A 14,817-nucleotide genomic window follows, 5' to 3' on the forward strand; every position below is an offset into this window, starting at 1 on the left:
CTTCTCGTTGACATAATGGTTTGCAGTCAGTGTGGAGACAAGGTTCACAAATGCAAGATTTTGCACTTGTATGATGGCATATTACTGCCAAAATCCGCAAACACAAATGAGATCCACGCGCACCACGTATGCAACTCAAATAGCCATGCACGCATGTTATTTTTGTGAGCACTTTCACAGCATTCATGTACAGAATATCTCTGATTGTGTGACCAGTATTGTAGTGGAAAATATTAATGACTGCATGTATAAGTGCTGAATGTTCCAAAAGCATTTTACTGACTCTTCACTTGTAAATAAAACAAGGTTTTAACACAAACTATTCAACCTACTTCACATTTTCTTCTCTAACTCTGTCATCAGAAATCACTCACTCAGTGCACTGGATGGATGGCCAGCCAGCACCTGATGCTGTCCTGGATCTACTGGCCTGTAACTGTCCAAAGAAATGTTCACTCCCAAGATGTGTGTGTGTGTTGCAAATGGCCTCAGGTGTACGGACATGTATAGACTGAGAACCAAGCATCCACCCCAGAAAGTGTGGAAAGTTCAGATGAAGATGTGGAAGACCTATAAGACCTGGGAAATGATTACCTGGAAAATGATTATGATTATTAGGTTATGAAAGTGTGTCAGGGCTAGTCAACTACTTTCTTATGAGGGCCAACTTATTGAAATGTAAATGGTAAGGGGGCCAAACGTTTTCAGAGTAATTATCGGATCTTAGCACTTACATGTGAACATGAAAAACAACACTAAATACAGTTAAAACTGTGTATCAAAAGTGTTTATTAACAATGTGTTTATGTAACATACAAAATAGGGCAGTCATTTCATACATTTAACCATTTATCTAGGCTACGTTTATCTAATAAATCACTTCCCACCATCACCATTACTGATGACCAAAAGGCCCCAATTAAAGATCCATTCAAAACAAATTACATTACATTGGCAGATGAAAAAACAAACAAACATTGAATTACTTGTTAAAATATTATGATCATCTCTCACCAATGTGCTACTACTCAACACTTATCACTCAAATTTCATAAGTAATTTCAATTCAAAAGATATGGTCGCAGCTATAAACATCTACAAGTGCTGTTTGTCTTCTATCAGTTAGTCATGCCATCTCACCTCTGCAACCTCACCTCTTATATCACTTATGAGTAATTACATAAGTCATTTTTTAAATTTATCAAATGAATCACTTTTCAAAAATGCTTATGATCAAAGCCCCCCAAAAAAGACGCATTCAAAACAGATTGAAGCAGATGGACATCTACAAGTGCTCTATTTGTCTTCTAATCAGTGTCATTTCACATCTGCTACAACAGAACACCTCTCCTCTTTCAATTCAAAAGAAATGGCCTCAGCCATAGCTACATTTAGAAACCAGTGCCCCCGACTATTTGTTGTCTAATCAGTGACTAAAATTGCACTTATTTGACTTTGCAAGAGCTGTAAAGTTGGGCTCACAGGAAGTGAGAGCAATCCACAGACACTGGTGAAGGTGGGCACTTGTAAGGGAGGCACGTGTGTTTGTTTTAATTGCATTCACATGTGAGAAGCTTGACTCACATGTATACGTTGTACCAAACATAGTCAGTAGAAAAAGAGCCAACCCTCTGGTGTTTGGGAACTGGACCTGGTTAAGTTGCACACAAAACTGCTCACATTCCACAGATTTAAGTTTTTGCTTTAAATCAGATGATGCTTAGATGTCTATCAGTTCTAACTGCAGGGAAAAGACGTCCTTGGTAAATAGCATCACCTGTGCAGGTATATTGAAATTATCAAACCTCGCAGCAAAATTTGCAATCAGTTTGTCAACGAATGCTGTCATCGCTGGGGTAATTGTGCTGATGACGAGTTGTCGAGCAAATCACACAGTGTTGGAAAATGCAGCATTTTCGCGGGGGTCAGGTTGGTAGAAAATAACTCCAGTTTCCTTTTAAATCCATTCAGATTGTCCACTATGTCACTAACAGTTTTGTCCTGACCTTGCAATTGCAGATTAAGTCCGTTCGAGTGGTGGAAAATTTTTGTTGAAGACAGTGATAGACTCGTTACACAGCAAACATATCAGCTTTGTTCCAATATTAGTAAACATAATATTTCTCAGTCCATTCATTATCAAATTGGCGATTTTCAGTGTCAACTTTCCTCTTTTTCAACGTAGACAGCGACATTTTGAGGTTATTTTGTTTGCTAATTAGCAGCAGCAAGCAGGTTAGCATGGCACACTCACTAGGTTGGCAGCTGGTGGCGCGCACATAGGGAGTGTTGGGAGCAGTTAGGGGCAGGACACAGCAGTCTCCCTCTTGAATGGGAGCTGATTCTTGCCCAAAAACAGATTTTTCTTTGAGGGGAAAAGGCATTATAAGTTTTAATGTTCTAATAAAAAATTGATCGAAGGGCCGGAAAGAATAATCCTCGGGTTGGCTTTGGCCCGCGGGCCGCCAGTTGACTAGGCCTGAAGTATGTAAAACAAAGTACGGAAGGCAATCTTTGTAATTAGTTTGTAATTAACAGTCTTTGTTCTTAGTAAATACTTGAATTCCTGAATAAATTATCTTCAAATACATGTGACTGTGTGTCTTTGATTAACTTTGGAGATATCCAATAAAATGTGATTTTACATTGACTAAATAGAAAAGGCCTGGGATAATCTCCAAGTAAATGGCTGTAACTCACTGAGGAAAAGGTGTATTTGCACCAAACTTCACAGGGAGTTACAAGACACCAAAGGACAACTTTTCAAATCGAAAAAACAAAATTTCAATGGTTGACTATGGAGTTACTCAACAAAATACACGTTTTTTTACTGGCCGTTTTCATTTTTGTGTCAAATATGGTATGCTAACACACAGGTAACGCACGATGGTAACGGCACACTGCACCAGAAAGAAGGGGGAGGTTCCCCTGAATCATATGATATATAACATTTGCTACTGACTGAAAGAATAAGCTCAGAATTGGCAAAATATAATTCTATGCCCAGGCGTTTTTTGTCTATGGAGGTTTTATAAAATGCATGGCAACACACATAAAGCTACCACTGCTGCAAGGGTATCAAATATTTAATAGTACTAGGGGTGTACACCTTGCCAAAAATCAGCATGAGAATTATTCCCCCCAGATGGTACCGACCAACCCTACTGGCCCATGGACTAAAAAGATCTGCTCCTGAAACTTTGTTGGCTGTCAAAACACATGCAATAGGATTTTTTTTTTCCAGGACCCTGAAGCAGAAGAGCAGCTCACCGTTCAAGTTGTTTGTGCACCATCAAAAGTAAACTATGGATGAGGGAATGGTTGGGGAGATGCAGGCATTAGGTATTTGTCTGTATTTTGGATTTGTTATCGCCCTGCCGCCAGTATCCTCTTATTCTCTCATTGGCTATTTCACATCATCTTTCTCAAATATGGTCATACTATAAGGTTTAGTGCTGATAATTTCAAACATGCTTGAAAATGCTGGGCATCTGTGATGAGACACCGACTGGGTCAGGATTCATCTCTGAACTGTTCATAGCAGAAGAGTTTCAGTAATGGACACTAGCACTGATCTGACTGATCAGAGTTTTTTTTGTCATGTATTTCAAAGAAATTGTTTGCCAAAGGTAAATTGGGGCTAAAATTGTAGTGTGCTCCTGGCATTACTCTAACTCTTAACTCTTCCTGTAGGTACTGTAATGTAAACCAGAAGTACACAGCAAAGTTAATGATCTATTGGCAAACTTTGCATCGGTGCTCCATTTTAGTCTGCCAAACAGGAACATTGCAGCTAACCAAAACAAACAGACTGTGTATGTTTATCTGAGAAAATAGTCAAATTATGAGCCAAAGTTTGCTCAGTGAGAGAATAGTTTACTCACACATACACATTTGTTTACAAATTTTGTTTCACTTAGAAATATTGCAGTGTTAAACGAAACCAAATTCATCTGCAACTGCAACAAAGTCACCAATAAGCTCCTAATTTGTAACAAACCAAATGAACTGCAGGTGTGAAAATTCCCTTTGTCACTGCCTGCATTTCCGAGATATTAATTAACAAAAACATTGCCCATATGCTCTAAGGACAGCAACTTTATCCACAACATTGCTCAAGTGTAGTCAGATAGTCTGGAAGCAAACGATGAGGGAAATCTAGGGAACACTGGTCTTGGGATGTGTCCATGGAGGATGAGGATTGAGAAGATAGAAGCAGCTGAGTGTAGAGTGCTTCAGTCACTGCAATGAAGCAAAGCCCCGTCAGAATAGGCTTCTTGAAACCAAACTGATCCAGAGGACTGCTATGAGATATTAAATTGACAGACAACAAACATGGTCAATTTCTCTCTCTCATATATATATATATATATATATATATATATATATATACACTACCGTTCAAAAGTTTGGGATCACCCAAACAATTTTGTGTTTTCCATGAAAAGTCACACTTATTCACCACCATATGTTGTGAAATGAATAGAAAATAGAGTCAAGACATTGACAAGGTTAGAAATAATGATTTGTATTTGAAATAAGATTTTTTTTACATCAAACTTTGCTTTCGTCAAAGAATCCTCCGTTTGCAGCAATTACAGCATTGCAGACCTTTGGCATTCTAGCTGTTAATTTGTTGAGGTAATCTGGAGAAATTGCACCCCACGCTTCCAGAAGCAGCTCCCACAAGTTGGATTGGTTGGATGGGCACTTCTTTGAGCAGATTGAGTTTCTGGAGCATCACATTTGTGGGGTCAATTAAACGCTCAAAATGGCCAGAAAAAGAGAACTTTCATCTGAAACTCGACAGTCTATTCTTGTTCTTAGAAATGAAGGCTATTCCATGCGAGAAATTGCTAAGAAATTGAAGATTTCCTACACCGGTGTGTACTACTCCCTTCAGAGGACAGCACAAACAGGCTCTAACAGGTACTATTTAATGAAGATGCCAGTTGGGGACCTGTGAGGCGTCTGTTTCTCAAACTAGAGACTCTAATGTACTTATCTTCTTGCTCAGTTGTGCAACGCGGCCTCCCACTTCTTTTTCCACTCTGGTTAGAGCCTGTTTGTGCTGTCCTCTGAAGGGAGTAGTACACACCGGTGTAGGAAATCTTCAATTTCTTAGCAATTTCTCGCATGGAATAGCCTTCATTTCTAAGAACAAGAATAGACTGTCGAGTTTCAGATGAAAGTTCTCTTTTTCTGGCCATTTTGAGCGTTTAATTGACCCCACAAATGTGATGCTCCAGAAACTCAATCTGCTCAAAGAAGTGCCCATCCAACCAATCCAACTTGTGGGAGCTGCTTCTGGAAGCGTGGGGTGCAATTTCTCCAGATTACCTCAACAAATTAACAGCTAGAATGCCAAAGGTCTGCAATGCTGTAATTGCTGCAAATGGAGGATTCTTTGACGAAAGCAAAGTTTGATGTAAAAAAAATCTTATTTCAAATACAAATCGTTATTTCTAACCTTGTCAATGTCTTGACTCTATTTTCTATTCATTTCACAACATATGGTGGTGAATAAGTGTGACTTTTCATGGAAAACACAAAATTGTTTGGGTGATCCCAAACTTTTGAACGGTAGTGTATATATATATATATATATATATATATATATAATGTAGCCCGTGGAATTAGATACCACACAGGACACAATTACTTCCGGGGTTCTTGTAGCCTTAATTTTATTGTTTGAACCTTCGAATGCAGATCGTTTTACTGAGTGCATAAATTCCTGTGTCTTTCGAGCAAACAGCTCATAAATGTTCACAGATGTGGCAAGTTTAACAGAAAAGATTTTAAAAGGAAAATAATAAATACAAAATACAAAATACGGTGCAAAATACGGCAGTGGACTATGTATGTTAAACAGGGTTTAACAAAGACATGTGGAACTTCCTGAAGATTGCGCAACTTCTCACTCTGTCAGTTACCTTGTCATGCCTGCAATGGCGAACAGTGGTCGACGGCTCGCGCCCAAAATCACCGAACATCAACTCCAGTAGCGTTACGGAGTCAGAGCACCGTCACACCGCAATCTTCAGGTGGTTCACACAAGAAAAAAGAAAGAATACCCAAGATGCACTTGGATAACTTGCAGAAAGAGTACCCAAGATGCACTTGGATAACTTGCACGGAGTTACAATAAAAGTCCGCAACACTGCCACTTACTGGTCAAAACATGCAATGACAACCAAAACTATAAAAATACACTCACAATCTGCTTCACAATTTAAATACATCAAATGACATTTTACATGGCTTGACAGTGTAACAATTACATATATTAACAGTTAAACTATACTAAATTTAAGTGGAAAATCATTTAACATATTTAAGAGATTTACCACCCGGCTACATACTCCCCTGCAAATATAGTCAACGTCCTCGGTGACTACGAAACATGAACTGACTCAAATACTCCATGCAAGGCCTTTTCAAAGAGAGCAGCACCCAGGCTTACAGGTATGTCATCTGTCAGATGGATCTCATGTTGTACTTTGTCAGTGTGGCCTAGATCTTCATCTTCTGTTGCAAACACAAAAGAGTACTTCTCCAGTAACAAAGTCAGCTGTGCTTGCTGTTCTGGGCTACCACAAAAATTGAGCTTGCCAAGAATTTCCTGCACATCTGTCGGTGTTTCAGGGTGTTCACTGATACTCACTTGTTCAGTGTCTGCTGAGATTCTCTGGAACTGTACCTCACAAAGCTCATTACTTTTCACACAGTCTACCTGAGTCAAAACCCCTAGCCTAGTCCGTGGCCCTAGCCAGATATCTTCATCAGACATGTTCATGACTCGGACTGGAAAAATGTTATTTCCCGATGAAACCAAAGTAGGCACAACAACCAAACCTCCAGGAACGGGGACACCCACAGACTCCAGCAACAAAAAAGAACCATCCTCACTCACGGTCCTGAGTCCCCTAGCCATAACTGTAGCAGCAGATAAAGCAGGTATATGGACTACATCCTTACCAGCTACCCTAGCGAAAGAGAGTCTGTCTGTTGCATGTACTGCATGAAGATGATTAAAAGCCTCTCTCCAGTTTGAGTCAAACCTCTCCTGCAGTGTGGTGTCAAACTCAGTGTGTACTAACTCTCTGCATTTTTTGACAATGTTCATCCCTATTAGACCTGGAACAGAGGAAGAGTGTTCAGAATCTTTAACTATCAGAAAACCTCGCTCTGGGATAGTCAGACCCATGGCTTCTACATCAAGCTCCACATAGCCCATATAGGGTATGTATAATCCATTAGCTGCAGTGATCTTTAACCACTCAAATGTCGGGTGAATGTCTTCGCCTTTCACTGACAGGTGTTCCCTGAAAAAACTCTCAGAAATTGTACTGACCTGGCTACCAGTGTCAAGTAAGCAGGACACTGTAACACCTCGTAGTTTCACCTCAACAGTTTCACATTCTCCAACTGCACGCTCTAAGATCCTGCTTCTGTCTGGTGTCTCTTTTGGTGAGCCAGCTTCCTCCCCTCGAGCTGCGTGGCTCATGACAACTGAGGGTGCGAGTTTTCCTGCACTACAGAAGAACTAGGTGTTGCGTCCCCTTGACCCCCTCTGGCCTGTGGGCATTTTCTTGCAATGTGACCTATGCCTCTACACTTGAAACAGATAGGCTGACCATCTGGTGTGAACTTTGGCTGGGGTCTAGGTCGTGGCTTGGGCTCTAGGAATGTCTGTTGAGTGCTGCGCTTACTCAGTTCACCTACAGCAAAGGCTAGATCAGCGAGTGTTTTGCCTAACTCTGCTAGCTGTTTTTCCTGATGGGCTACTGCTCTCCGAACATCATTTAATGCAGTACCTTGGTCATTGATTGTTTTAATAGTAGAGCACTGGGTTTCTGGAACCTCTGATGTAACTTGGTTGCTCTTTATGACCCTGGGACGATGAGACCTGCTGTCCTCCATCTCCCACAGGAGGGCCTTGTTCCTCACATCTAGAAGACTGCTCTCTGGTTTGTCCCTAACCATTTTCCTGAGTTCATGCCTGAGTGCTGCTTCTCTTAAACCCTCAATAAACCGGTCTCTGAGCACAGTTTTCTCATTAGGTATTACATCTGTGGACTGTTTCACTACAGAGCTCAAAATCTGGGATAGTGCATGGGAGTAGTCACGGAGGTCTTCATCAGTTTGGTTACGGTTGTAAAAGGTCTGCAAAAGCTGTGTGGAACTGCGCTTTTCCCCAAATGCATTGCTCAGGTAAGAGTATAAATCACTGGGCCCCACTGACTGACCCCTCATGCATAGTCTCACCTCTTCTAATGCAGGGCCACACAATAGAGATAGTATATAGTCACATTGTTCTTCTGTTGTTTGCTCTCTGTATATTAAAACCCTTTCAACCTCTTCAATAAACTCTTCGACAGATCTCCTGTCTGTACCACACTCCCCACTAAATACTTGGATCTGGCGTTCTCTTGGAACGTAGATGTATGAACGTGTGGGTGCACTGTTATCACTTGCTCTCTGAGCCCTTGCTTCACCATTTAACCTGGTGAGCTCATCTCGCAGTCTGGCGGGCTCTTGCATGGTGGTTTGCATTTCTTCTGTAGCACCTTCACCTATATCTGTTATGCAACCTGAGGTGTGGCCATTATCATTACGTGAACTCCCTTCATCACCAGAATCACTAGACATAATGATATATTAATCTTTACTCAGTCCAGTATAAATGAGGATATTTAGTTCAAAACCTGGTTCAAGGATACTACAAGGACAGTCTTTAACTTGGAGCCTTGCTGGATCTTGGTCTTTGTAGCTGAAGTTAGCGCTGGAGTCCTCTGCGCTGGTACGGCTGTGTCGTGTGAAACAGGAAGCACCAGAACCTCGTAGAGCCCCTCACGTCGTCTCTCGATGGTCACCACCTCCACAGCAGGATGGCTTCAGACTCAACACCAACGGACGTCACCAGCAATCTTCACCACTGCCGTATTTTTTATTTTTTTTTAAGTAAAAATAAGCCACTCTTGCCAATTTTAAAAAAAATGTTTTAGCTACACCCCACTCCTGGTACCAAAATTATGTAGCCCGTGGAATTAGATACCACACAGGACACAATTACTTCCGGGGTTCTTGTAGCTTTAATTTTATTTTTGAACCTTCGAATGCAGATCGTTTTACTGAGTGCATAAATTCCTGTGTCTTTCGAGCAAACAGCTCATAAATGTTAACAGATGTGGCAAGTTTAACAGAAAAGATTTTAAAAGGAAAATAATAAATACAAAATACAAAATATGGTGCAAAATACGGCAGTGGACTATGTATGTTAAACAGGGTTTAACAAAGACATGTGGAACTTCCTGAAGATTGCGCAACTTCTCACTCTGTCAGTTACCTTGTCATGCCTGCAATGGCGAACAGTGGTCGACGGCTCGCGCGTTACGGAGTCAGAGCACCGTCACACCGCAATCTTCAGGTGGTTTACACAAGAAAAAAAGAAAGAATCCCCAAGATGCACTTGGATAACTTGCACGGAGTTACAATAAAAGTCCGCAACACTGCCACTTACTGGTCAAAACATGCAATGACAACCAAAACTATAAAAATACACTCACAATCTGCTTCACAATTTAAATACATCAAATGACATTTTACATGGCTTGACAGTGTAACAATTACATATATTAACAGTTAAACTATTCTAAATTTACAAGTGCATCTTGGGGATTCTTTCTTTTTTTCTTGTGTGAACCACCTGAAGATTGCGGTGTGACGGTGCTCTGACTCCGTAGTAAGTAGGGGTAAATATCTTGTGAAATATACCTGTAACATTATTCCAAACAATATTGTATGTCGGTAATTTGACACGATGGTTTGATTTAGACGCTACTGGAGTTGATGTTCGGTGATTTTGGGCGCGAGCCGTCGACCACTGTTCGCCATTGCAGGCATGACAAGGTAATGTTGGCGTGCATAAAGCTACACCATGCCATTGTATTTGGGTAGTAAGGGAAATGTAAAGGTTTTATATGCATTTTAATTCTGTTTAAAGGTAACTGACAGAGTGAGAAGTTGCGCAATCTTCAGGAAGTTCCACATGTCTTTGTTAAACCATGTTTAACATACATAGTCCACTGCCGTATTTCGCACCGTATTTTGTATTTTGTATTTATTATTTTCCTTTAAAATCTTTTCTGTTAAACTTGCCACATCTGTGAACATTTATGAGCTGTTTGCTCGAAAGACACAGGAATTTATGCACTCAGTAAAACGATCTGCATTCAAAGGTTCAAACAATAAAATTAAAGCAACAAGAACCCCGGAAGTAATTGTGTCCTGTGTGGTATCTAATTCCACGGGCTACATATATATATATATATATATATATATATATATATATATACACTCACTGGCCACTTTATTAGGTACACCTTGCTAGTACCGGGTTGGAGCCACTTTTGCCTTCAGAACTGCCTTAATCCTTCGTGGCATAGCTTCAACAAGGTACTGGAAACATTCCTCAGAGAGTTTGGTTCATATTGACATGACAGCATCACGCAGTTGCTGCAGATTTGTCGGCTGCACATCCATGATGCGAATCTCCCGGTCCACCACATCCCAAAGGTGCTCTATTGGATTGAGATCTGGTGACTGTGGAGGCCATTTGAGTACAGTGAACTCATTGTCATGTTCAAGAAACCAGTCTGAGATGATTCGAGCTTTATGACATGGCGCGTTATCCTGCTGGAAGTAGCCATCAGAAGATGGGAACACTGTGGTCATAAAGGGATGGACATGGTCAGCAACAATACTCAGGTAGGCTGTGGCGTTGACACGATGCTCAATTGGTACTAAGGGGCCCAAAGTGTGCCAAGAAAATATCCCCCACACCATTACTATTGCACTTTAGTGCAATAGTAATGGTGTGGGGGATATTGGTAGGGAAAGTGCTTAACAAATAAGGAGCAAAATAATCCAGTGAGTCAAGTAAATTCTTTATGAGACAATACAAGCCTGTTTCATGCCATAAGCAATCGTCAGCTGTTAATAAAGCTACTTGAGGAAAGGACATACCATTTACTGCTTCAACAGAATTTATTGGGACTAATCCCGTGCACTCACAGGTGGACACGTCACATGCACATACTACACACTGCTAGCATCTGCCTCTCAAACTTCCTGGAGCACTGTCTGGATTAAATCGTTCTTCTAACCCCTTTCTTCCCCTTCCCCCCCCCCCAGTTTTCTCCTTTATCACCCTAACTGCTAACCTAAACTGATATTGATAAGCTCGATTTAATTATGTTTTGTCGAACTCATGTCAGCTTCTATTTCTATATCTGTCTCATCAGATACATGTCAGTTTTAATTTCTGAGTCTTATTGTTTCACTTGTGGTGAACTGATTGGTTGTTTAGCTGATCAAACATGTGGAAGACGAGGACGGTGGCGGCTATAAATGTATAACAAAAGCCCTGTGCTCTTGTCAGCCCACAGATCACCCAAAGGACCAAGTTGTTGTAAGCAGTTCTTGATAAGTAATAAAGATTGCCTTTGCAGGTGGAGAAACTGTACTCCACTTGCAGATTAGCTCCGTCTAGGACACATTGGCATGCAAAGTCCCTGTGTTGAAAGCCAAGCCTGCTGACAGCGCAAGCAAAATAAAAAAGAGTCTAAGCCTCCATTAATTAGCATGAATTAGCTTATTTATAATCATGTTATTTATTCTAAATTACAAAATATCTTCCATAAAGCAGCAGATGGCAGGTATTTTATGTTTTTGTTGTAGCTCTGCTTGACCCCAACACTATTTGCGTTGTTGTTGGTCACAATATTCTAATGACTCATCCTTGAAAGTATTGCTTTGAAAAAATAATAATCATCACAATAATATCTCCCAGGCAAGCATTTTTCTTTAGTTTTGGTAGCTCAACATCCTCTTCAAGCATATTTGTTGGGGCATACATTAAAGTTCAATCTAAGACCTTTGATGTACATGTTTCCACTTCTCATAGACTCTATGGACATATCAGATAAACTACAGTGGCACAAATCCCCTTGATGTACCTAATATAGCTACAGTGCTACCATCTTTATCTCAACACATTCTCATCCCGCAGTGTCATATATTAATTGTATTGTCAAAGAACTGATCTATTACACAGAAGGTACCCTTCAGTGTTGCGTGTTCGTACTACAAATTGGTTAAGATAAGGGTTAAAGTTAGATTGTGGTTAAGGTTAGGGGTAAGGTTAGATAGTGGTTAACCTGTCACGTCTCTTATAGACAATGAAGGGTACATTTGGTGTAATATGTCAATGGCTTGTCAATAGCATCAATATATGATGCCAGGTGATAAGAATGAGCTCATGATATTTTCTTCATCTGAGCAGAGGAAAATCTGAAGTTGTTGCATGTCCAACAATTGCTTGTATGACAAATGCTTTCAGAATTAATTTACATATTATAACAACATCGTCTGCTTCTGATTTTGATTCTGGTGTGTAACAGGTCCTTAATTGTAATCACAAGTATACTGAAAAACAATTATGTATAGGCTAAAAAGTATCCACTATCTCTCTCGGGAAGGTACTTGTGCAAATGCATGGCATACACAGACAACTGTTTTGGCTTTTGTCAAGAAAAATCAAACTACTGTTTTGTATGAACAAGCTCAATGATTCCCCCAGTGGAACTTCGGAAATTGGGTTACTCAAATTTCAGTTCTTACAAATCAAAACAGTTCCATTCGGTCTGCTCTTGCAGCACGAGACACTGCCTTCGCCACAGGAGACGAAGTGAAGAAGAAGAAAACCTTCTATGATCTCAGGAAAGTGATCAAAGTATCCAAATGAGAATACAGCAGGAAAATTGAGGAACAACTAAGTGTTAATGACCCATGTATCATGTGGCAGGGATTACACACAATATCAGACTTCAAAGGGAGACCCAGCAGCTTAGCCAATGCCGCTGCCTCCCTACCGGACGAGCTTGATAGCATTTTCATTCTGTTTGAGGTTTTTGACACCAACCTCCCGGTAGAAGACTACACCACTGCCGATACAAACAGCACTGGCCATCGCCGAGTCCGATGTGTGCAGGTCAATCATGCGCGTGAACACCCACAAAGCAGCCGGCTCGGACAGCATTCCAGGCCGGGTGATCAGAGCGTGCACAGCGCAGCTGGTGGGTGTCTTCACGGATATTTTCAACTTCTCCCTTTCCCTGTGTGCAGTCCCCTCCTGCTGTAAATCATCAGTCATTGTACCGGTGCCGAAGGAGACCACGGTAACATGCTTGAATGATTGGCATCCTGTTGCTCTCACTCCCGTAGTGAGTAAATGCGTTGGGAGGCTTGTTAAGGGACTAATCTGTAGCATGTTACTGCCCATCCTTGACCCCCACCAATTTGCCTACCGACAAAACAGATCCACTAATGACGCAATAGCCACTACACTCCATACCACCCTCACCCACCTGGAGAAAAGGAACTCCTATGTGAGAATGCTGCTTGAAAACGACAGCTCAGCATTCAAACCGTAGTCACCGCCAGATTCTACACTAAGCTCAGGGACTTAAGACTCAGCCCCAGCCTGTGCAGCTGGATCCTGAACTTCCTGTCGAGCTGACGCCAGGTGGTGAGGATGGGCTCCAACATCTCTGCCCCTCTGACTCTCAACACAGGAGCCCCCCAGGGTTGTGTCCTGAGTCCCCTCCTCTGCTCCCTGTACACCCATGACTGCATAGCCACACATAGCTCCAACTTGATGATACAGTTTGCTGATGACACGATGGTGATGGGCCTGATCACCGACGATGACAAGACGGCATACAGGAGAGAGGTTAACAATCTAACGAAGTGGTGCCAGGAGAATAACCTCTCTCTCAATGTCAACAAAACCAAGGAGCTGATTGTGGACTACAGAAAGAGAGGGGGCAGGCTGAAACCCATCACCATCAACAGGACTGCAATAGGGGGTCAACAGCTTCAAGTTCCTCGGTGTCCACATTACCGAGGACCTCACTTGGGATGAGCACACCAGCCATGTGGTGAAAAAGGCACAGCAATGCCTCTTTCACCTCGGGCGACTGAAGAAGTGCAGCATGGTTCCCAGGATTCTATGGGCCTTCTACAGAGGCACAACCGACAGCATCCTGACTGGATGCATCACCTCCTAGTATGGGAACTGTACTGCCCACAACCACAAAACACTGCAGAGGGTTATCTGGATGGCCCAGGACATCAGTGGATGTGAGTTTCCCTCCATCCAGGACATATACAATAGACATTGAGTCAGCAAAGCCTGTAGGATTATCAAAGACCCCAGCCACCCCAACTATGGACTGTTCCAGCTGCTACAGTCAGGCAAGCGGTACCACAACCTCAAAGCTTGGCGCCGTAGGCTCCAGAACACTTTTTCCAACAAGCAACCAGGCTTTTGAACAAAGAACATTAAAAGACACTAAGCCTGGTGGCGGACTGATGGTACTGACCTGTGATCGTCGGTTAAAACACACACACACACACACACACACACACACACACACACACACACACACACACACACACACACACACACACAAAGGTAGCTTGGCATGCACAGACATGCACGGATATGCAGACAACTACACACACACACACACACACACACACATACACACGCTGGCTGCGCCTACACACACAGCACCTTAGATACATCACACACTATTACTGTTGCTGCTTTTTTGTTGTTTTGTTGTTGTTCAGTTACTATTGTTGCCACAGTGCTGAGGAGCCAAAACTCAATAATTTTACTCTTTTATACTTTTATAATGAGATGTAACAAATAAAGAATCTTGAATCATGGCTTCAGTGAGCTGC

Source organism: Lampris incognitus, chromosome 6, assembly GCF_029633865.1.
Source record: "Lampris incognitus isolate fLamInc1 chromosome 6, fLamInc1.hap2, whole genome shotgun sequence".
NCBI lineage: Eukaryota > Metazoa > Chordata > Actinopteri > Lampriformes > Lampridae > Lampris > Lampris incognitus.